Here is a 25,125-nt window from a genome sequence, read left to right as displayed (position 1 = left end):
AGCTGCAGAGATTCACATAAGTGCAAACTGGACAAAACATACAAAAATAGACTTAAGGACTAAAGTGTCCAACTTAGCTGAGCAGAAAACTGGGAGCAGGAACATGCAACAGAATCACTCTGGATACATTGATGGCCAGCATTAGAATGACTGAGGAGCAAGGTTAAATAGGATACTCCCACATCCTGATAGGAACAGGTGAACTGAGAAGGCAAAGCTTGCAGGACACCAGTACCACAAGAGACCACCGGGGGAGCCCACGAACCGAATCACAACAGTGCACATCTTGCCACATGTATGCAATCCTTGATCAGCCGGTCGAGGGTGCATACTGCTGTGCGAGATGTGAGCACACTGTCCATTTGGAAGCCCAGATTCTGGATCTAAATGTGCAGCTGGCAACACTGAGATCCATTGACAACATGGAAAGGAGTCTTCTGCTCACTGAGCAGACGCTCAATGGGATAGGTAGGACGGAGCTGCAGGACAGTGGAGCAGCAAGCTGGGCGACAGTTAGAAGGCCAGGTAGAGGGAAGAGTGCCAGGGAGGCTAGTCCTTATCTGGCACATCCCAATAAGTTTGCTAAGTTGGCAGATGAGGGGGGTGCCAGTACAGGGGTAGCACTGCTGCAGCCAGGCATGTCCTCTGAAAGCCGGAGGAGTGACTGCTACAGTAAAGAGGGAAATAGGAGAGCAGGGCCAGACAGGTGCTGGTAGTGGGAGATTCAATTATTAGGGGAACAGATAGGGCAATCTGTCACAAAGACAGGGATCGTCGAACGGTGTGCTGCCATCCTGGCGCTCAAGTCCGACAAATCGCTGATCGGGTGGACAGATTACTGGGAGGGGCTGGTGAGGACCCAGCGGTCATGGTGAACATTGTCACAAATGACAAAGTTAGAGGTAGGTGGAAGGTCCTTAAAAACGATTTCAGGGAATTAGGCTGCAAGCTGAAAGCAAGGACCTCCAACGTGGTATTTTCCTAAATACTGCCTGTACCACATGCCACGCCAGAGAGGCAACGGGAGATTAGGGAGGTTACTAAGTGGCTCAAGAATTGGTGTAGAAAGGAGGGGTTTGAGTTTCTGGAGAACTGGTCCGACTTCTCAGTTGGCTACAGGTTCTACGCTAGGGACGGGCTGCACCTCAATGGGGAAGGTGCAGCTGTGCTGGGGGAGAAAATGGCTAGAAGGTTGGAGGAGTGTTTAAACTAGGGAATGGGGGAGGGTATTAATTTTATAGGAGGGGAAGATAGTGCAGATAGACCTGGGCACAAATAAGGAAGTTGTGGGTGGGGGTGGCATGGGGGTGGGGTTAGAACAATTAATAATTTAAGAAAGAATAGAGGTACAGAGAGTAACATCAAGTGCATGTATACTAATGCCAGAAGCCTCGCCAACAAAATGGACGAATTAGAACTAATGTTGTTGGAGCATAATTACGACATGGTGGGGATATCTGAAACATGGCTGGATGAGAGCCATGACTGGGCTGTTAACTTGCAGGGCTATAGTCTGTTTAGAAACGACCATACAGATAAGCGAGGGGGAGGTGTGTGTCTATATGTAAAATCATCCTTAAAGCCCATCCTGCGTGATAATATAGGTGAATCTAATGAAAATGTAGAGTCCCTGTGGGTGGAGATAAGGGGAGGGGGGAAAATAATAAATTAGTGATAGGGGTTTGTTATAAGTCTCCAAAAATAATGGAAGCAACGGAGAATATGCTCATAAAGCAAATAAATGAAGCTGCGACTCAAGGAGAAGTTATTATTATGGGGGACTTCAACTACCCTGAAATAGATTTGCAGTTCCAGCAAAGGTAATCGGTTTTTGACAACTATGAGAGACAACTACCTTTCAAAACTGGTTCAGGACCCAACAAGAAGGGGGGCACTGCTAGACCTAATATTAACCAACAGGCCAGACTGCATAGCAAATATAAGGGTTGGGGGTCACTTGGGGAATAGTGATCACAAAATAATAAGTTTTCATGTATCCTTTAATAAGATGTGTAGTAGAGGGGTTAGGCTGGTTTCACATTTGCGTTTTTTGCCGCTGCTTTGGTTGCAGAAATGCAACATGTAATAATTTCTATAGGCCTTTTTTTGCTGCAAAAAAATGCATGCTTTTTTTGCGGCAAAAAAACGTATTGATGTCTATGTAAACGCATGCGTTTTTTAGCACATGCGTTTTGTTGCGTTTTTGAACGCATGCGTTTTTATTAAGATAACAATGTCTAGACACTGATAAGCCACCCCCCACCATCAAGGTGATAAAAGGGAGGGTGTGGACAGTTGCAGGTCACTTGTCACCAGACTCTGAAGCCGAAGACACCCTGACAGGACTCATCTTGGAGGAAAAGACTCTGAACAATGTGAGTATATCCTAGCCAATGCCTTTATTTTCTATTTTCTGTCTCTACATGTCCTAATTTCTGCCATTTTTTTATTTCTACATGCATCAGAATGTCATCTTCGGATTCTTCGTCTGGTGAGGAGTTTCAGCCACATCAGTCGGAAGTGGAGCATGTCAGTGAGGTGAGTATTTGCCTCATCAGATTGGTAAGTATTCACTGTCACATCGACACATGTGACAATTTGATTTTTCCTTTTTTTAGAGCTCTTCTACTGCGGCAGAGACAGGGACGGAGCAGCGGAGTCAAGGTCCGGTGGAAAGGCGGCAGCGGGTACGTATACAAGGCTGATTGTCCTCAGTGTAATATTCTTGAATCTTCCTTTCTTTCCACTCGCATTTCTAAACTTTTTCCTTCTGGAATCCTTTTATATCTTGACTTTCCTATTCATGCCATTTCTCAGCATCTTTTTTTCTTTATTTTCCTTATGTAATTGAGCAAACTTTAATGACTTTCTTTATCTTTTAGGTTTCACATCGGGACCATAACCTGATAGACAATGACCTACTCATCACCCTGATCCAGGAGCGAGTCCCGTTGTGGGACAGCCGGGATCCATTGCACTCGAACAACACCACGATATGGCGGTTGTGGATTGAGGTGGCCCAAGCGATGTGGGATGGCTGGGACAACGCCACGACACGGGTCCGAAATGCATTTGGTAAGTATTGCACTGCAGTGTGAAGCAGCAGAGACCTTGGCCGTGCTCACTCAACTCTGTGTGATGAAAGAAACTCTACGGAGTTTCTCTCATCACACACAGTTGGATGAGCACGGCTAAAAGTCCATTTTCTGACCATAAGGGTTTTTTTAACAGTGGACAAAGTAAAAACACGTTGGCGTTCGATGAAGGACCGCTTCAACAAGGACCTGCGTGAAGAGAGTCGTGTTCCCAGTAGTTCAGGAGCAAGGATCAGAACATACAAATACCATCGAGTATTGGCATTTCTAAGACCGGTCCTTGCCCAGAGAATGTAAGTATGTATCACGTGCATTAGGTTGTATTGTATTGCCATAATCTGTATTTTTAAATTCCAAAGGATTTTGAGTCTGGCTAATTTTTGGTATTAATTTTCTTTTTCCTTTTTTCACAGCACATACAGCACGACTGTCAGCCCAGGTTCTGGAGCGGTCCTTCATCCGACAGCCACGGACCCGTCCCAGCCATCCAGCAGCGCAGCAGCAGGTGGGCCTTCCACACTAACTGGAGACCAGGGAGCTGGTCCATCAGGTCTTCCCCTTTCGCAGTCCTCTTCCACTGCCCCCTTTTTTTTGGGCACATCCCGGCAGCGGCAGAGGGCTTCGGACAGGTCACTCATGCCCGAGTTTTTGCACTTGAGCTCGGTTTTACACGAAGCAATCAAGGCTTTAGGTGACCGAATGTATGTTTCACATAACCTCTTGAATGCCCGTATCCAGGAGGTCACCAAAAGCCTTGATCAAGTTAAAGCCGACCTCCAGAGGCCAGCTCATCATTTTTTTAACCAAATTGAGCAGGGCATGTCAGAAAACCTTACTCCTGATCTCCAGCTGAGTGTCATGCAGGCCTGCAATGCTGCGTACGTGCAGGCTATGCAGCAGAGTCGGTATTTCCAGCAGACAGTGGCGGCATATCCAACTGTGCCTTCACTGTCTTGATTAACCTCAATGCCAACCTCTGCTGCATACCACTGCACGGCCACCTCTATTCCTTCCACAGGCGGACTCCACTACAGCACCAGCACCATGACGAGTGCAGTTGGACATCCCACCGCCACCACCGTGACAACCGCTGCTCCTGCTTGGACCTCCTCCACTGACACCACGATGCAGCAGGACCCTGGCATGGCTTTCCGGACCGCCCCCACCACGATGCAGCAGGACCCTGGCATGGCTTTCAGGACCACCCCCACCACGATGCAGCAGGACCCTGGCATGGCTTTCCGGACCGCCCCCACCACGATGCAGCAGGACCCTGGCATGGCTTTCCGGACCGCCCCCACCACGATGCAGCAGGACCCTGGCATGGCTTTCCGGACCGCCCCCACCATGATGCAGCAGGACCCTGGCATGACTTTCCAGACCGCCCCCACCACGATGCAGCAGGACCCTGGCATGGCTTTCCAGACCGCCCCCACCACGATGCAGCAGGACCATGGCATGGCTTTCCAAACCGCCCCCACCACGATGCAGGAGGACCGTGGCATGGCTTTCCAGACCGCCCCCACCACGATGCAGCAGGACCCTGGCATGGCCGTCCGCTCGCCAATCGCTATGGACTGTGACACAGTGCAGCCGGACCCTGACAGGTCACCCGCCACCACGCCGCGGCATATGAGATCACCAAGACATCCCACAACCAGGCAAAGCCAAAAAAAACCCAGAATAAAAAAAACCAGAGGACTCTTAGCATTCCTCCCCCTTCACCTACCAATGTGTCTGTAATGTCAGTTTTGTCTCACCCTTCCAGTGCATCTCAAGCCTGTCATGTGTCAAGCCCCATCCCCAAACTTCCAGACCCTTCTAGTTTCAGTACCCCTTCTCCTGTCACCTCTGCGTCATCCACGGTTAGCCAGGCCTCAGTTCTTCACACCCCCCGTTTACATCACTCTACCCCAAGCCGGCGCAGTAAAAAATAATTTTTTTCAGTTGTTAAATAAATAAAAAAAGTTTGATTTGCCACAATTATGTTTGGTTTATTGTGTCTATGGCCGCCAACAACACACACCGTGCGTCAAGAAACGTCGCCAGTAGGGTTGAGCTAAACAGATCGGCAAATTTCCAAAGTAGCCGATTTCAAATATGAAATGTATGTAAACCATGTCTCATATCATGTAGGGTTATGATATTAACATAATAACTAGCACCTCTGCCTTTATGACCCACTCCTGGTTTTGGATTACAAAAAATGATATTAAAGACAGACCAAATACTGCCAGTTTTAGGACAACCTTGGTTTGGAGAGGAAATACACAGGAGACACGGTCAACACAACCAAAAATAAAGTTTATTAATGAGAAATATTATTATCATTGTAGAAAATTACTGGTACAGATATAATTACAACAGGACATTTACACAACATTGTCCTGCCATGACACACGTCCAATATCTGAATCAAAAAAGGCAGCAAATTGGTCCCGCATGTGACCAATGGCTGCAGTTGACCGCAGCGGGTGATGCTGGAAATCGGGCAGTGGGTGTGCAACTGGTTCATCCAGTTCAATGTTGGGTCGCTTCTTAGTCATTATGTAATTGTGGAGAACCACACAGGCTTTGACCACCTCGTCGACTGTTTCCACTTTTAGATTTATGGCTGATGCAAGAATGCGCCATTTAGCGACCAGAATGCCAAAGGTACACTCTACAGTTCTTCGGGCCCTGGTCAGTCTGTAGTTAAAGATCCTTCTAGTGTGGTTCAAGTCCTGACTGGAATAGGGCTTCAGTAGGTTTTCACACATCTGGAAGGCCTCATCCCCAACCATAACGAATGGCATCTGTGGACCTTGAGTGTTGGGGAGAGGTTGTGGCGGGGGAAAATTGAAATTTTGGCCATACATACACCGGCCCATATCTGAGTTCTTGAAAGTCTGGGAATCGTTGCCACAGCCAAAAGCTCCAATGTCCACGGCGATGAAGCGACATTCCGCATCAGCTATTGCCATGAGCACAACAGAAAAATATTTTTTATAGTTGAAGTACTCCGATCCTGTTCTGGCAGGTTTGATAATGCGGATGTGCTTTCCAACCACCGCTCCAAAACAGTTGGGGAAATCACACACACTCCAGAATTTTTCAGCTATTTCAAGGCACATGTCCGCGGTGGGTACGGGTATAAACTCATCCCGGAGTACATTCCACAAAGCCCAGCAGGTGTCCGCAACTATTCCGGAAAGGGTGGATATTCCAAGCCAATATTGGAAGTGGAGGGATGATAAACTCTCTCCGGTTGCCAGAAATCTGTAAGAAAAACAGAAACAAAAAACATTACAATCTATTCTATTTATGGTGTGTTTATGCTAAAGAAAGATAGGTAAATAACCAAAACATACATGTGTGAAAAAAAAAAATTTGGACTGTCATTGGGTTTAGATTTGTAACGTACCTTAATGTAACCAGCAGACGTTCCTCCGGTGGAATCGCTCTACGGAGCTGGGTGTCCTGTCTCCGTATGGTTCCTTGGACACGAGTAAGCTAATCCCGGAACGAGTCTTGCAACATCCTTGTATATTCGTGGAATTTCTCCGGGTTGGCATTAAGCTCGGCATAGAGCGTGTGATAGGCTCCACGGCTCTCACGTAGTTCGATAATGGGGTGCCTCCAAAAACGCCTACGTTGTCTCCTTCTCCATCTTTGGCGATTTCTGTCTTGCTCCCAAGCGAAAGCACAGGCAAGAAACATTTTGAAGCTGAAATCCAGGTTGAAATAAAAGCTCTCCATGCGAAGATCCATCATGACACAGGATACAGTAGCAAACTGTTAAAATTTCAGTAGCCCTAGGGTCTATATATAGAGATCACAACATATACGCCCTCTTTAGTCCCATTGGCGGTGTCTGGTTATCTTGATTTTTCTCTTGTGAAATTTCTCTTCATGGGAAAAAAAACGCAAACGCAGGAAAAAACGCATGTAAACGCGGCAAAACGCCACGTTTTTTTTACCGCATGCGAAAACGCATGCGTCTAAAAAACGCGGCGTTTTGCCGCGTTTACATGCGTTTTTCACCAACTGCGTTTGCGTTTGAAACGCTGCATTTTTAAACGCAAATGTGAAACTAGCCTTACAAGGACACTAAACTTCAGGAGGGCAAATTTCCAACGGATGAGAGATGATCTTGGTGCAATTAACTGAGACGATATCCTGAGACATAAAAATGCACAAAGAAAATGGGAGATGTTTATTAGCTTCCTGGATACGACCTGTGCACAGTATAAACCGTATGGGAATAAAGATACTAGAAATAGGAGGAAACCAATATGGCTAAATAGAGGCGCAATAAGTGACAATAAGAAAGCATTTAGAGAATTAAAGGATGTAGGTAGTGATGAGGCATTAAATAAATACAGAAAATTCAATAAATTCTGTAAAAAGCAAATCAAGGCAGCAAAGATTGAGACAGAGAGACTCATTGCCAGAGAGAGTAAAAATAATCCCAAAATATTCTTTAACTACGTAAATAGTAAGAAACTAAAAAATTATAGTGTTGGCCACCTTAAAAATAGTCTGTGTGAAATGGTGGATGAGGAAAAAGCCAATATGCTAAATGACTTTTTTTCATCAGTATTTACACAAGAAAATTCCATGGCAGACAATATGGTCAGTGATAACAAAAAATCCCCATTAAGTGTCACCTTCTTAACCAAGCAGGAAGTATGGCAGCGTCTAAAAATCACTAAAATTGACAAATCTCCGGGCCCGGATGGGATACACCCCCGAGTACTGCAGGAATTAAGTACAGTCATTGATAGACCATTATTTTTAATCTTTAAAGACTCCATAATAATTTGGTCTGTACCACAGGACTGGCATATAGCAAATGTGGTGCCAATATTCAAAAAGGGAACAAAAACTGAACATGGAAATTATAGGCCAGTAAGCTTAACCTCTACTGTGGGTAAACCCCTGGAGGGCATTCTAAGGGATGCTATGCTGGAGTATCTGAAGAATAATCTCATGACCCAATATCAGAATGGGTTTACTAGGGGCCGTTCCTGTCAGACTAATCTGATCAATTTCTATGAAGAGGTAAGTTCCGGACTGGACCAAGGGAATGCAGTGGATGTAGTGTATATGGACTTTTCAAAAGCCTTTGATACGGTGCCACACAAAAGGTTGATATATAAAATGAGAATAATGGGGATAGGGGAAAATATGTGTAAGTGGGTTAAGAGCTGGTTCAGGGATAGGAAACAAAGGGTGGCTATTAATGGAGCACACTCGGACTGGGTCGCGGTGAGCAGTGGGGTACCACAGGGGTCAGTATTGGGCCTTGTAGGGGGGCATACAGAGTAGCATTTCAATATTTGCAGATGACACTAAACTCTGCAGGGTAATCAATACAGAGGAGGACAATTTTATATTACAAGATGATTTATGTAAACTAGAAGCTTGGGCTGATAAGTGGCAAATGAGCTTTAATGGGGATAAATGTACGGTCATGCACTTGGGTACAAGTAATAAGATGTATAACTATGTGCTTAATTCTAAAACTCTGGGCAAAACCGTCAATGAAAAAGACCTGGATGTATGGGTAGATGACAAACTCACATTTAGTGGCCAGTGTCAGGCAGCTGCTACAAAGGCAAATAAAATAATGGGATGCATTAAAAGAGGCATAGATGCTCAAGAGGAGAACATAATTTTACCTCTATACAAGTCACTAGTTCGACCACACTTAGAATACTGTGCACAGTTCTGGTCTCCGGTGTATAAGAAAGACATAGCTGAACTGGAGCGGGTGCAGAGAAGAGCGACCAAGGTTATTAGAGGACTGGGGGGTCTGCAATACCAAGATAGGTTATTACACTTGGGGCTATTTAGTTTGGAAAAACAAAGGCTAAGGGGTGATCTTATTTTAATGAATAAATATATGAGGGGACACTACAAAAACCTTTCTGATGATCTTTTTAATCATAGACCTGAGACAGGGACAAGGGGGCATCCTCTACGTCTGGAGGAAAGGATGTTTAAGCATAATAACAGACGTGGATTCTTTACTGTAAGAGCAGTAAGACTATGGAACTCTCTGATGTTGTAATGAGTGATTAATTACTTAAATTTAAGAGGGGACTGGATGCCTTTCTTGAAAAGTATAATGCTACAGGTTATATATACTAGATTCCTTGATAGGGTGTTGATCCAGGGAACTAGTCTGATTGTCTTATGTGGAGTCGGGAAGGAATTTTTCCCCCATTGTGGAGCTTACTCTTTGCCGTATGGGTTTTTTTGCCTTCCTCTGGATCAACATGTTGGGGCATGTTAGGTTAGGCTATGGGTTGAACTAGATGGACTTAAAGTCGTCCTTCAACCTTAATAACTATGTTGCTATGTTACTACGTTGTGGCCAAAAGTATTGACACCCCTGCAATTCTGTCAGATAATACTCAGTTTCTTCCTGAAAATGATTGCAAACACAAATTCTTTGGTATTATTATCTTGATTTAATTTGTCTTAAATGAAAAAACACAGAAATAATTGTCCTAAAGCCAAATTGGATATAATTCCACACAAAGCATAAAAAAGGGGGTGGACAGAAGTATTGGCACTGTTCAAAAAATCATGTGATGCTTCTATAATTTGTGTAATTAACAGCACCTGTAACTTACCTGTGGCACCTAACAGGTGTTGGCAATAACTAAATCACACTTGCAGCCAGTTGACATGGATTAAAGTTGACTCAACCTCTGTCGTGTGTCCTTGTGTGTACCACATTAAGCATGGAGAAAAGAAAGAAGACCAAAGAACTGTCTGAGGACTTGAGAATCCAAATTGTGAGGAAGCATGAGCAATCTCAAGGCTACAAGTCCATCTCCAAAGACCTGAATGTTCCTGTGTCTATTGTGCGCAGTCTCATCAAGAAGTTTAAAGCCCATGGCAATGTGGCTAACCTCCCTAGATGTGGACGGAAAAGAAAAATTGACAAGAGATTTCAATGCAAGATTGTGCGGATGTTGGATAAAGAACCTCGACTAACATCCAAACAAGTTCAAGCTGCCCTGCAGTCCGAGGGTACAACAGTGTCAACCCGTACTATCCGTCGACGTCTGAATGAAAAGGGACTGTATGGTAGGAGACCCAGGAAGACCCCACTTCTTACCCCGAGACATAAAAAAGCCAGGCTGGAGTTTGCCAAAACTTACCTGAAAAAGCCTAAAACGTTTTGGAAGAATGTTCTCTGGTCAGATGAGACAAAAGTAGAGCTTTTTGGGCAAAGGCATCAACATAGAGTTTACAGGAGAAAAAAAGAGGCATTCAAAGAAAAGAACACGATCCCTACAGTCAAATATGGCGGAGGTTCCCTGATGTTTTGGGGTTGCTTTGCTGCCTCTGGCGCTGGACTGCTTGACCGTGTGCATGGCATTATGAAGTATGAAGACTACCAACAAATTTTGCAGCATAATGTAGGGCCCAGTGTGAGAAAGCTGGGTCTCCCTCAGAGGTCATGGGTCTTCCAGCAGGACAATGACCCAAAACACACTTCAAAATGCACTAGAAAATGGTCTGAGAGAAAGCATTGGAGACTTCTAAGGTGGCCAGCAATGAGTCCGGACCTGAATCCCATAGAACACCTGTGGAGAGATCTAAAAATGGCAGTTTGGAGAAGGCACCCTTCAAATATCAGGAACCTGGAACAGTTGGCCAAAGAAGAATGGTCTAAAATTCCAGCAGAGCATTGTAAGAAACTCATTGATGGTTACCGGAAGCGGTTGGTCGCAGTTATTTTGATTAAAGGTTGTGCAACCAAGTATTAGGCTGAGGGTGCCAATACTTTTGTCTGGCCCATATTTGGAGTTTTGTGTGAAATGATCAATGTTTTGCTTTTTGCTTCATTCTCTTTTGTGTTTTTCATTTAAGACAAATTAAATGAAGATAATAATACCAAAGAATTTGTGATTGCAATCATTTTCAGGAAGAAACTGAGTATTATCAGACAGAATTGCGGGGGTGTCAATACTTTTGGCCACAACTGTGTTTGACTTTTTGAATGGAAAATTAGCTCCAATCGTTAGCGGACACCATGTCGTGTATGGAGAGCCCCTGTGTGCCTAAACTTTGGAGCTCCCCCTCAAGTGACCCCATTTTGGAAACTAGACCCCCCAAGGAACTTATCTAGATGCATTGTGAGCACTTTGAACCCCCAGGTGCTTCACAAATTGATAAAAATGGAAAAATACTTTTTTCTCACAAAAAAATTTTTAGCTTCAATTTTTTCATTTTCACATGGGCAACAGGATAAAATGAATCCTAAAATTTGTTGGGCAATTTCTCCTGCGTACACCGATACCTCATATGTGGTCATAAACCACTGTTTGGGTGCATGGCAGGGCTCGGAAGGGAAGGAGCGCCATTTGACTTTTTGAATGGAAAATTAGCTCCAATCGTTAGCGGACACCATGTCGTGTATGGAGGGCCCCTGTGTGCCTAAACATTGGAGCTCCCCCACAAGTGACCCCATTTTGGAAACTAGACCCCCCAAGGAACTTATCTAGATGCATAGTGAGCACTTAGAAGCCCCAAGTGCTTCACAAATTGATCCGTACTTTGATCCCCCAAGTGTTCACAGAAGTTTATAACGCAGAGCCATGAAAATAAAAAATCATTTTATTTTTTTTCCTCAAAAAATGATTTTTTAGCCCACAATTTTTTTTATTTCCACAAGGGTACCAGGAGAAATTCAACCCCAAAAATTGCTGTCCAGTTTGTCCTGAGTACGCTGATACCCCATATGTGGGGTGGAACCACTGTTTGGGCACACGTCGGGGCTCGGAAGGGAAGTAGTGACGTTTTGAAATGCAGACTTTGATGGAATAATCTGCGGGCGTCACGTTGCGTTTGCAGAGCCACTGATGTGCCTAAACAGTAGAAACCCCCCACAAGTGACCCCATTTTGGAAACTAGACCCCCCTAGGAACTTATCTAGATGTGTGGTGATCACTTTGAACTCCCAAATGCTTCACAGAATTTTATAACGCAGAGCCGTGAAAATAATTAATCATTTTTTTTCCACAAAAATAATTTTTTAGCCCCCAATTTTTTATTTTCCCAAGGGTAACAGGAGAGATTAGACCCTAAAGCTGTTGTGCAATTTTTCCTGAGAATGCTGATGGCCCATATGTTTGGGTAAACCACTGTTTGGGCACACGTCGGGGCTCGGAAGGGAGGGAGCACCATTTGACTTTTAGAACACAAGATTGGCTGGATTCAATGGTGGCGCCATGTCGCGTTTGGAGACCCCCTGATGTGCCTAAACAGTGGAAACCCCTTAATTCTAACTCCAACACTAACCCCAACACACCCCTAAATCTTATCCCAACCCTAACCATAACCCAGTCACAACCCTAACCCCAACACACCCCTAACCACAAACCTAACCCCAACACAACCCCAACCATAATCCCAACCCTAACTATAACCCTAACCACAACCCTAACCCCAATACACCCCTAACCCTAATCCCAACCCTAACCATAACCACAAGCCAAACCCTAACCCCAACACACCCCTAAACCTAATCTTAACCCTAATTCCAACCCTAACCTTAATTCAAACCCTAATTCCAACCCTAACACTAATTCTTCCCCTAACCCTAATTCCAACCCTAACCCTAATTCCAATCCTAACCATAATTCTAACCCTAACCCTAATTCTAACCCTAACCCTAGTGAAAAAATAAAAATAAAAATATTTTCTTTATTTCATTATTTTTACTACCTATGGGTATGATAAGGGGGGTTATTTACTTTTTTTTTTATTTTGATCACTGTGATAGGGTCTATCACAGTGGTCAAAATGTACCTGGAATGAATGAATCTGCCGACTGGCAGATTTGTCGGGCGCAGTGAGCATGCGCCCGCCATTTTGGAAGATGGCGGCACCCATGGGAGAAGACGGATGGACACCGGGAGGGACACCGGGACTCGGGAGGTATAGGGGGTGGGATCGGACAGTGGGGGGAGCAGAGGACAGGATGGCGGGGAGAGGAGGGCAGTGGAGGAAAGGACGGAGGGGAGGAAAGACTGACAGTGGCGGAAGATCGCCGCCATCAGTCGGTGACAGGGGCAGATCACGGTCTCCAGCCGTGGCCGATGATATTGCAGCATCGGCCATGGCTGGATTGTAATATATAATCAAATTTAATTGGTGAAATATTACAGTTGCTCTGATTGGCTGTTTCACTTTCAACAGCCAATCAGAGTTATTGTAGCCACGGGGGGGCAAAGCCACTCACCCTGGGGTCAAGTATAGGTCCCCCTGTACCTGCTGGTTGGGTGACCTTTCATTGACCCCGGTCACCCGACCCACAGGAATGCGGTCATTCTGTGACACAGCATATGCATCACAGGTCGGATTGGCACCGACTTTCATGACGCATACGCTGTGTCACAGGTCGGGAAGGGGTTAAAGACACTATCATCACTGTGTCCATTAAGGCTAACAATCTAAATTCCAATTCAGTATATCTTTGGATTTTTGAAGGAAACCCACAAAAACATAGGATAAAATATAAACTAATTGTAGATGTTGTTCTTGGAATGATTTGAACTCAGGACTCCAGCACTGCAAGGCAACAGTGCTAATCACTGAGCCACTATGTTGCATGATTTGAATTTTATCTATTCACTATAAATGTGCAAACTGATTTTGGCTGTGGACTCCACTGTTAGTGATACGTTCTCTAAGGTCGATTCATCAATGTTGCGCTGGACTCCACTATCACCAGATCTAACCCCCTGCAACTTATTTTGTATGGGTATACATCAATGATTCTGTGTATCTACCCTGCCCAGCTACAGAATCTGAACAACCTGATAACACATCACTAAAACAATGGCTGCCTGGCTATATGCTGGCCTGGAAATCATCTGGACAGAACTTGACTATTGCCAAGGTATCTCCATTATCACCAATGGAAATCTTTTTGAACATCTGTGGTGTATGGATAAAACTTGGGTAGATGGTGAGTCTATTCATATTAATAAATTTGAGTTATGTTCTCATGATTATAAATACTGAGGCTATAAATTTGCACCTTCTGAATCACCCTGTCTGTTGCACATTATAATCATTGTATATGCCAACCAGCACTTTCCTCTGCAAAAATAATCTATTTCTGTGAAAAAGCCACCATTTAGAATTGGTGTGAAATGGTCCATTGGGACTGTAATCTGTTGCCACTAGACAGGAACATTGAAAACTGCCTTTTACCTCCAATCACCACCCTTCTCTTTTGATCAGCTGGCCTGGCACGACATCATCATTGTGATGTGACATCCATGTCACACTGAACCAGGCTGGCTAATCCATAGAAGAGTTATGGTTGCTGTCAAGTAAGAGGCAGTTCTCAGAGCTCCTGTCCAGCCGCTGAAGATTAATGACAAGTCTTGCAAACCGATTTGCACCAACTCTACCACCAATCTTTTCTTAATCATTTCCAGGATGCATTCAAGGATCTCTTCAAGTGATGTTTCATTGCCTGGACATGTAATAAAGTAGCAACCAACAGCACTCAAATGACTAGGATGCACGCTCCAAAGTCCATGGATCCAACTGGACCAATACTCACAAATGTAGAAAAGGAAGCAGCATCCATTCCAGGTGAAGGATGTATCAAAAACAGTCTTCATTTTGCCATCATGTCATACAACGTTTCGGCCATGTTGGCCTTTGTCAAGTATACAACACAGATCACCTGGCCACCTTAAATAGTGTGGAGCCAAAACAGGCCCCAATCACCAACAAGGGGCGGCCTTTATTTCCTTATACAAATAAGTGCAAAAAATACATATATAACACCATTAAATATAAAAATACATTCAATATACTAATACCACATCATATAACATAGAAAAATATATACAACAGACAAGGGATATTCGACTACTAAAGCCGTGATTCAATCACAGCATTGTTGTTTTGGCTGTCATGGTAACCATCCACCAATCGATCATTCCATCATCGCTGTCCGATATAGTCTCCAATCCCACATAATCTTCCTGTTGATACGCCAACTACTATCAACAGATAACCCCATATCTAAAAAGCTTTTTTTCTACATTCATTGCCTGGACATGTCATAACTTTATGGTTGGTGGGGATCCCCCACTGATCTAGGGCCAAAAAGGGGCTACTGCAATGCCCAATAAACAATGAAATTAAAAGTGAATCTCTATTTTATTATCACAAATTTAACCTCAAACCCAAATATTGTTCAAGTGTCAAGCTTTTCTGCTTACACCTTGAAAACCAGTATACTACAAGGTGCCTGTTGTAAACATTGTATTTCTCTTAATTCTCCTTTATACAGTATGCTCTCTAGACATGTTCTGAACCAGAAAAGAGTTATAAGCTTGGAATAGCTTTACTGTATACATTTAGCAGCAATTAATACAACTTTTGAATAGTTCTTGCTAATTTATTATAGATGGATATACCAATGCTGAGTATCACTATTATATTAACAACTGACCTGAAACCTAACTTTAATGGTGTTGTCTAGGACTTAATCTATTAACGACCTATTCACAGTATGAGATTAGTGGGCGTTTGACACCTGACACCCCAAATCAGCTCATTTGCTCCAATAGCTCCGTGCATTGTTTAGCGGTCACAGTTGAGTACTGCAGTTTATTTCCCATTTACTTGTAAGTCGACTACATTTTTGTGCCCATCTGAAATGACAGACACTGCCACAAAGAAGAACAATTGACTCCTTTGTATTGAATGGCTCCATCAAGGGTACCTTTTGTTAGGTGTCAAGTTCCCACCTCTGCACAGGGGGAATCTCAAACCATCTCCACTGCGGTATCCCATTTTTCTCCAGCCACAGAGGAGCCTGCTCAGCAGACACTTTGGTCCCAGCGTCTGGCTCAAGCTGATACTGTGCGACTGGTTACTGCTGCCCTTCCAGGCTCTGTCTTTGTAGCCAGCACTGATCAGCAGCGAGCAGGTCTTTCTGGGACTAAGTCCTGCTTTTCCCATACTGAGCATGCCCACGGGACGACGTCCCATTGGAGGTCGAGGGTCACATGCTCAGGTCCTGTTGCGGCTCCTATTGGACCATCTGGAAGGTCCCGTAGCACTGCTGTTATAAAAGGTTCGCATGGCCGCTCGGCCTTGCGCTAGTGTATACTTGAAAACGTGTGTGTGTAGATGTGTGACTGTTGCTCATTACTCATCCCCTTTCCTAGTGTTGTTGACTGCTCGCGAATGGTGAATGCATGCTATCTAGCGCCCGACAGTGCTATCTGCTCACTAAGCACTCGTTGCAGTGCCCGTCTCTACGACACCGTGCACCATCTGTGCGCTCTCCTGACAACCGTCAGTATAGGGTGGGAATTCCCGCTTGAACTGAGCATCTGATTCGGGGCGTCCTCAGGCGTGGGCTCAAAAGCCACCGAGGGTCAGAGCCAGTTCAATCACCAGATTAGTGGGGGTGATTCATAGGGATCCCTCTAGTGTCTTGTAGCTGCACCTTGTGGCTGCTAACAGGGTGCAGCATATTGTGTGAAGCAACAGAGCTCACTACCATTTCAAACGGGGTGAAGTCTAACCCACATGTGAGCTAAGTGTCCATCCGCCATTACATAGCAGCAGGTACCATCTCTGCACGGTGGCCCCAGGCTGTGAACGCACCTCGTATCAATTCCTTTATTTGGTGCATTCCGCTAGCCCTAACACCTTTGAATCCTACTTTTGAGGGATTCATATGTAATTCATGGACATAAGCCATGAAAGTGTTGCTGAAGAGTGTGAATCTAGCCTTATTTAAGACATCTATAAAACAAATATATAATTAATGATAGCTCAGGCACTACAACTGCAAACATATGCTCAAATTAACAATCTGTTGCACTTCCACAAACACTGTACCTTGTAGGATCCACATCCTTTGTCCCCAGAAAATGCTAGGTTAGTTTTAGGCATGATCTACAAAAGAGGACTTGCCTCTCAGAAGATAACTGCAACTCTTTGGCTTCTGTCTCATCAATTATACATTTGTAGCATGTTCTACTGTTCTTCCAGACAAAGTATATAAAACACATGTTTAACCTCTTAATGTCCTGTAACAAATACTATTTTCTTGCGGGTTGTATGGAGAAAGCTGGAGAAGCATCCTCAGATCATCACCGATCCTCCACCAAATTTCACAGTGGGTGCAAGACACTGTGGCTTCTACGCCTCTCAGGTCTGCGTCTAACCATTAGATGACCAGGTGGTGATCTGGGGATGCTTCAGCAAGGCTGGAATTGGGCAGGTTAATCTTTGCGAAGGACGTATGAATCAAGCCGCATACAAGGTTATCCTGAAAAAACAGTTGATTCCTTCTGCTCAGGCAATGTTCCCCAACTCTGAGGACTGCTTTTTCCAGCAGGACAATGTGCCATGCCACATAGCTAGGTCAATCAAGGTGTGGATGAAGGACCACCACATCAAATCCCTGTCATGGCCAGCCCAATCTCCAGACCTGAACCCCATTGAAAACATCCAGAATGTAATCAAGAGGAAGATGGATAGTCACAAGCCATTAAACAAAGAAGAACTGCTTAAATTTTGGTACCAGGAGCGGCATAAGGTCACCCAAAAGCAGTGTGAAAGACTAGTGGAAAGCATGCCAAGACGCAAGAAAGCTGTGATTAAAAATCATGGTTATTCCACCAAATATTGATTTCTGAACTCTTCCCGAGTTAAAACATTAGTATTGTTTCTAAATGATTATGAACTTGTTTTTTTGCATTATTTGAGGTCTGCAAGCAATGCATTTTTTTTGTTATTTTGACCATTTCTCATTTTCAGAAAATAAATACATAATGTTTTGCTTGGAACTTCGGAGACATGTCAGTAGTTTATAGAATAAAAGAACAATCTACATTTTACTCAAAAATAAAAAATATACCTATAAAGAGAAAAAAACAGACAAACTGAAAATTTTGCAGTGGTCTCTTAATTTTTGCCAGCGCTATATATATATATATATATATATATATATATATATATATATATATATATATATATATATATATATATATATATATATATATATATATATATATATATATATATATATATATATATATATATATATATATATATATATCCTCATCTATAAGATAGATCTTAAAACATCTGCAAATCGTTTTTCTGTAGCAAGTGCATGCATTTGAGAGGTACAATGCTCTATCTATCTTCTGCTCACGCTTTTGGGAAATGTAATCATTGCTGTAAGATCACATTGATTACACATTTTTTGGGAACTTGTATAAAAAAAAATTTGTGTAAACATTTAAGGTTTATTAAATCAAGACATATGAAAGTCAGAAGTTATTATCAAACTTGTATGTTTGCATACGATGGATTGCAAGTCGTTTTCATAAAGTAGAAAAGTTTTTATACCCCTCCCAGACACTGTATATGCAGTGATTGCTTTACTATTATATTAGAGCACCCCTCCAGTGTTTTTGCTTTTTTAGCGCTGGAGTAGTGTTACTAATCTAATTTCCTTGACCGTGTTCACCTTTTATCGACACTGTTTCGGTCCCGTGGAGCTATCCTGTGACCGCAACTTCTGAATAACCAGAAGTCATAAGTAACAGTCACAAGCTGTTAATGTACGTCTACGAGAGCCAGAGCAAGGCTTTTATAGAATTACATTTAAAACTGACCTCCTGGTCACTGCAGCAAACACTGGAACGATCTGGCAGGTCACAACCTGCTGAAGACCAACCAGAGTGGCACCGATAGAAGGTGAAGATGGCATTTGAAGTGGTGCTTTATATCATGTCTAATCATTAAATATGTAAGTCACAGAAACGTGCAAGAGTAATAAAAAAATACAAAAAGAGAGGACATCTGGAGTAAGGCAAAAGATTTTTCATTGCACTCCAGGTACATATACTACTACTTGTAGTTTAATAAGGGGCTCTATGGTGTGTGTTCTGTGTGATAAGAATCACGAGTCAACTAGAAAGGGGCAATAACACAGGGCATAACTATAGGTGGCCTTCAGGATAGTAAAGTTAGGCCCGGAGTCACACTTGCCGTATGAAAAATCGGTCCGATTCTCTTGGCCGAGAATTGCACCACTGTTCTCTGTATGGTGATCCGTATGTAATCCGTTTCCAATGCGATGATGCGATTTCATCACATCTATGTATACATGTGACATCCGTATGGCATCCATATGTCATGCGTATGGCTTTACATTTCTCACTGATTTTCCCCATTGAATTTAATGGCGCAATGGGCTGTGAATGAGGAAAATGTGTGTGTATTTCTCGCAAGTCACACTGATGGTCCATGTGGTGTCCGTTTTTTTATCACGCCCATAGACTTGTACTGGCGAGAATAATCTGATATATGCTGCAAATTGCAGCTTGCTGAAATTTCACTCGTACGTATAATATGGCTGAGAAAAAAAACGGTGATGGGAGCTGCCCCATAGATTAACAGTGGTCCAAGTGCTATGCGATTTATTCTCGTCCATATTCCTCTCTAGTGTGACCCCGGTCTTAGTATGAAAATGGGAAGAAGTGATAGTCATATCAAATGGTAGAAAAAACACAAATGCAAAACTCATATTTTGTAATTTTTGTAATTTCTTCCAACATATTCATTTTTTTACCATACGAATAACAGGATGCTCGATGGTAGTTAGTTCATGAGGCATTCTCTTCCTTCCCTTGATAGCTACGGTATATACAGTATGTTAAATAAACAGAGTGAGATGGGTCAAGGACAAGGCCTTTCTGTGTTGTATGGTACATCATGAGCGGATCTGTCCTCCCCTCCTTTCTCCCTTTTGCTCCCTCAAATCAAATCCACCATCTGCTGTGACAAGTGTTCTCATTCACCTTTTCCTTCTTATCAGTTCTCGTGCAGAGAAGTGCTCTGGAGGCTGACAGCCTAATCTGGCTGCTGATACTGCATTTCTGTATTCATCTCTCTGCCCCTCGGGCGGCTGCTGAGTCCATTCTTTTATCAGGAAGAGAAAGCGAATAGAAAGAAAAGTGCATTCAGGAAAGAAAGCAAAAGGAAAGCATCATCACACACTCTTTTACTCCTCTTTTAAAAGAGGTGACCCCATTATATTCCAGTATGTTCCAGCTATCTGTTATTATTAGCTGATCTTGTCTTCTTATTATCGGCCGGGTGGTCTCTGTCCTTGGAGGTCTCTTTATTATTGCTAGGAGGATGAAATTAATTAGAATTTGAATTTAATTTGATTTTTTTACGCACCTTGATAGGAAAATACCACAGCGAGAAACAGAAGTTATTCGTCTTTGTAAAGTGTTCATAACACCAATCCTACAACCAGTTAATGTAAGCATCAGTAAACACTAAAGAAGGGATTTTTTTTTCAGTTGGCTTCTGGGAATGAGCCACCTGGATGGTAGCAGGATCTTCTGCTCTGAATGCAGACCTAACTTTGACAGCACCCATTAAATAAGACTAAATTAGCCTCAGGCTTTTATGCTAAATTGCATTCTGAGCTCCTGCTTCTTATACGTTACATCAAATATCAGGATGTTGAATATAAAAGAAATTGAGTAAATATAAGATATGCAATACCATCATTATGTTTATTGGGGATAAATAAGTACACTCATTTTTAACACTTTGCACACAGTTGCTGATTTCCGGAAATATGACACTGAGAATAATGCACCTTAAAGTCTTTGTGGTGGTTCAGGGATGGTTTTGGAGAAAGGGTTGGAAGAGTGCAGAAGTCAGTAGTTTGCATGCCCCTCTAGTAAGCAGGTGGCACAGACATCCTTTGTAGTCAATTTAGTGAAATAGCACCTATCAACAGTCTATGACGGGCCTTTTTATATAAGAAAACAGTTGTAAGCCACATACAGTAGTGGTATTTTCATAGTTTTATACAATACAACACTAATTAAAAAAAATATCTTTAAATGTCCCTAATGCTAGGCTAAAGGACCAGACTTTCTAATAAAAGAAATTCCACTGAATGTAGAATCTCAGTGTGCAGAGTAGGATCCCACGGACTCCCACACTGTGTTAGCAGGAGATCTGTGCTTTGAACTTAAAATGCTGCATCCTTTACTAAGCAAGCAGTTCTCGATTGGTGATATCATCAATGTCTTAGTTTTGTTAAAAGCAAAAGATCTTGTGATAATAAGAAATATCTTACGCTTTGAAAGTGAGGAGTGAGGAAAGCGTGGAGTGTTGTGAAATCCCAATCTACATACTGGGGATCTCACAACCTGGAAGTTCGAACCTGAATTTTTGCATGAAAATCAGATTTATTAGCCCGGCATTAGGAACAATTACGGACATTTTTGCAAAGAATTATTTAGTAAAAATCCCCAGTGAGTAGCTGCCATCTGTTTTATAAAATTGGAAGGTTAGCCATACAATGGTGATAGGTACTCTTTAACTCCTTCATGACTCCAGCTTTTTTCGGCTTTGCGTTTTCGTTTTTCGCTCCCCTCCTTCCCAGAGCCATAAATTTTTTATTTTTCCGTCAATATGTCCATGTGAGGGCTTTTTTTTGTGGGACAAGTTGTACTTTTGAACGACACCATTGGTTTTAGCACGTCATGTACTAGAAAACAGGAAAAAAATTCCAAGTGTGGTGAAATTGCAAAAAAAGTGCAATCCCACACTTGTTGTTTGTTTGGCTTTTTTGCTAGGTTCACTAAATGCTAAAACTGACATGGCACTGTGATTCTCCAGGTCATTACAAGTTCATAGATACCAAACATGTCTAGGTTATTTTTTATCTAAGTGGTAAAAAAAAAAAAAATCGCGCAATTTTCCGATACCCGTAGCGTCTCCATTTTTCGCCATCTGGGGTTGGATGAAGGCTTTTTTTGCATGCCAAGCAACATTTTTAATGATACCATTTTGGTGCAGATACGTTCTTTTGATCGCCATACATTGCATTTTAGTGCAATGTCACAGGGACCCAAAAAAACGTAATTCTGGCGTTTTTAATTTTTTTCTCGCTACACCATTTAGCGATCAGGTTAATCCTTTGTTTATTGATAGATTGGGAGATTCTGAACTCAGTGATACCAAATATGTGTAGGTTTGATTTTTTTTATTGTTTTATTTTGAATGGGGCGAAAGGGGGGTGATTTAAACTTTGATATATATTTTTTTATTTTCATTTTTTTAAAAATATTCTTTTTTACTTTTGCCATGCTTCAATAGCCTCCATGGGAGGCTAGAAGCTGACACAACTCGATCGGCTCTGCTACATAGGAGCGATGCATAGATAGCTCCTATGTAGTAGATTTACTGCATTGCTATGAGCGCCGATCAAAGGGTGGTGCTCACAGCAATCTGGCATCAACAACCATAGAGGTCTTCAATAGACCTCTGGTTGTCATGCCGATGCATCGCTGACCCCCAATCATGTGATGGGGGTCAGCAATGTGCTCATTTCCGGCCCGATGGCTGGAAGCGCTAGTTAAATGCCGCTGTCAGCATTTGACAGCGGCATTTAACTAGTTATTAGAGGCTTGTGGATCACAATTCCACCCGCCGCTATTGTGGGCACATGTCAGCTGTACAAAACAGCTGACATGTCCCGGCTTTGATGTGGGCTCACTGCCGCATCCCGCATCAAAGCAGGAGTTCTGACCTCGGACTTACTATCCCGTCCGAGGTTAGAAAGGGGTTAAAGTCTACACAATGAGAAAGATATGACTATGACAGAAAGTTGCCAGTGGCATATTTCAGGGAAGAAGGTGAAATGACTGAATGAGAGAACAACCAGGCATAGCACAGAGATGACTTCTACATCTAGTATTAAAGGGAACCTGTCACCAGGTTTTGCCGATATGAGTTATGGCCACCACCTTTCAGGGCAATATACATTCTATAATGCTGTATATAAGCCCCCGATCTGGCCTGTAAGACAAGAAAAATAACTTTTATCATACTCAACTGCGGGGCGGTCTGGTCCAATGGGTGTCGCTCTTCTTGGTCCGGTGCCTCCCATCTTCTTACGAACCCTGCCCTCCTGCTTGCTTCATGTGGATGACGCGTCCCTGCATCATCCACACAGGCTCCCCGGAATCATGCTTCTGTGCAGGCGTACTTATCTGCCCTGTTGAAGGCAGAGTAAAGTCCTGCAGTGCCCAGGTGCTGGGCCTCTCTGACTTTTCCAGGCACCTGCGCACTGCAGTACTATGCTGTGCCCTCAACAGGACAGATAAGTACGCCTGTGCAGGAGAGACCCTATGTGGGTTACGGCTCAGCAAGGCCGCCTGCAGTGGGTGATCTGTGGCAAGAGCGAAAGGAGATCGGGACAGAGAGCGTGACAATGAGGAACAGAATGAAGCAGAGAGTGAGAGTTACAAAGATGCACAAAGAAGGACAGTGCCAACTCAGAGGACTGACCAGAGAGCAGAGTGACAAAGTAAGAAGGGTACAGAGAAGGTAGTCCCCAAGTAGCTTACAGCTCTTAAAGGTAATGGATCATAGTGGAATACAATGTGAGACAAAGTGAGTGTCCTGGGCAGAAGATCTCTAAGAGTCAGAGAGCTTGAAGCCATGTTTTCAAACCCTCTCCTCTACGAGGAGATTCATATGCAGAACTACAATAAGAGGAAATGACGTTCATGAACTGTACTGTGATATTAACTAGATGTGTTGAAGGAAATGAGACTAGTGGAAGCAGGAATGTGTGAGACCACGGAAGTAATGAGACTGTGTATTGAGATGCTCTGTATTAATGAAGAAATGTGCGAGAAGTTGTGTACCTTCAATCCTATGTACATATTTGCCACGCAATGGCTGTTTAGTAAAGCTTAATTTGTTAAGAACTGCTGGTCTCCTTTCATGAACTGGTTAACATCTGGTCCTGGCAAACCAGCTTCATCGGGTACATGCGGCTTGCACGGGCATAGCGCACTCACAGCACAAGTCGACACACCCAGCCAGGAACCCCACATTCATGTAACATGTAGTGGCATAAAAGACAAGTACCTTGCCCATGGCTATCACTCTGCACCATGTTACATGTGCATATGGACTGAAGAGTAGAGGAATCTGGTAAAGTATATTATGCCATCCCACACCACAAACCCAGGAATACAATCGGTGTCATGTTTCTTTGTTAAGGCCTCTTCATCGCATTGCCCAAGTGGTCTCTAGATGCAAACTAGAAGATAAAATTGAGCAATGAAGTTTGAATGGAGGTATATCCTTTTCAGCAATCAGTGAAGCTCTTGTCTTGTATGCAATGATAGTCCAAGATTGGTCTGGAGATCAAGTGGGTAAAGCAATGAAAAGGCCTTCAAGAAGGAACGTCACACCTGTCTTACTCCTGGAATTTTGGTGTCAAAATGTATGCGTTACATTGGTTTGGCCTACTGCTATTTCTCCAAAGTGTATAAGCATGCATTTTTCAATACAACAAACACCAAGCTGCGTGATGCTGTGCTACTTTTAGTGGCCTGTTGGTCTTAATGTGCTAACATGGCCTGCAGAATTTCTGGACTTGTCTCCCTTTGAACACATCTGGCATGTCAATGATTGGCAATAGCAAAGGGATCTGCCAACAGTGGATCTTAATGATTTGTGTGACAAAATTAATTTAGTGTGGCATAACATTCCTCAGACAACCATTACTATAACCTTACTGATAGCAGCCTTAGCGCGTAGGCACCAGTATTTCTGCATGTGGCTTTCAGACTCAGTACTTAATAAATTGAGATTTTATGAACATTTTGTCTCCATTTTTTTATCATTTGCATATTATTAACATGTTTATCATTTCTATGATTTCTACAATTCCATGAGTATTCCTTCTTAGTGCTGAAATTTCAATGTTGAGTAGTGTTTATAGCATGAGTGCAGAATTAGAGTGATAGTAGAAGTAAATGATGCATATTCCCTCTTTTGCACCTGTTCCTTTTAGTATAAACAATTCATCTTTCTGACCTTCTCAAACATCTGTGCATCATGAAGCACCTGTCATCTCTCTTATAACCCATATGCTTTGCAAGAAAGGTAGGTGAAGCTTATACATTTGTTACTA

This window comes from Ranitomeya variabilis, chromosome 6 (genome assembly GCF_051348905.1).
Source record: "Ranitomeya variabilis isolate aRanVar5 chromosome 6, aRanVar5.hap1, whole genome shotgun sequence".
Lineage (NCBI taxonomy): Eukaryota > Metazoa > Chordata > Amphibia > Anura > Dendrobatidae > Ranitomeya > Ranitomeya variabilis.
This window is presented reverse-complemented; position numbering follows the sequence as displayed.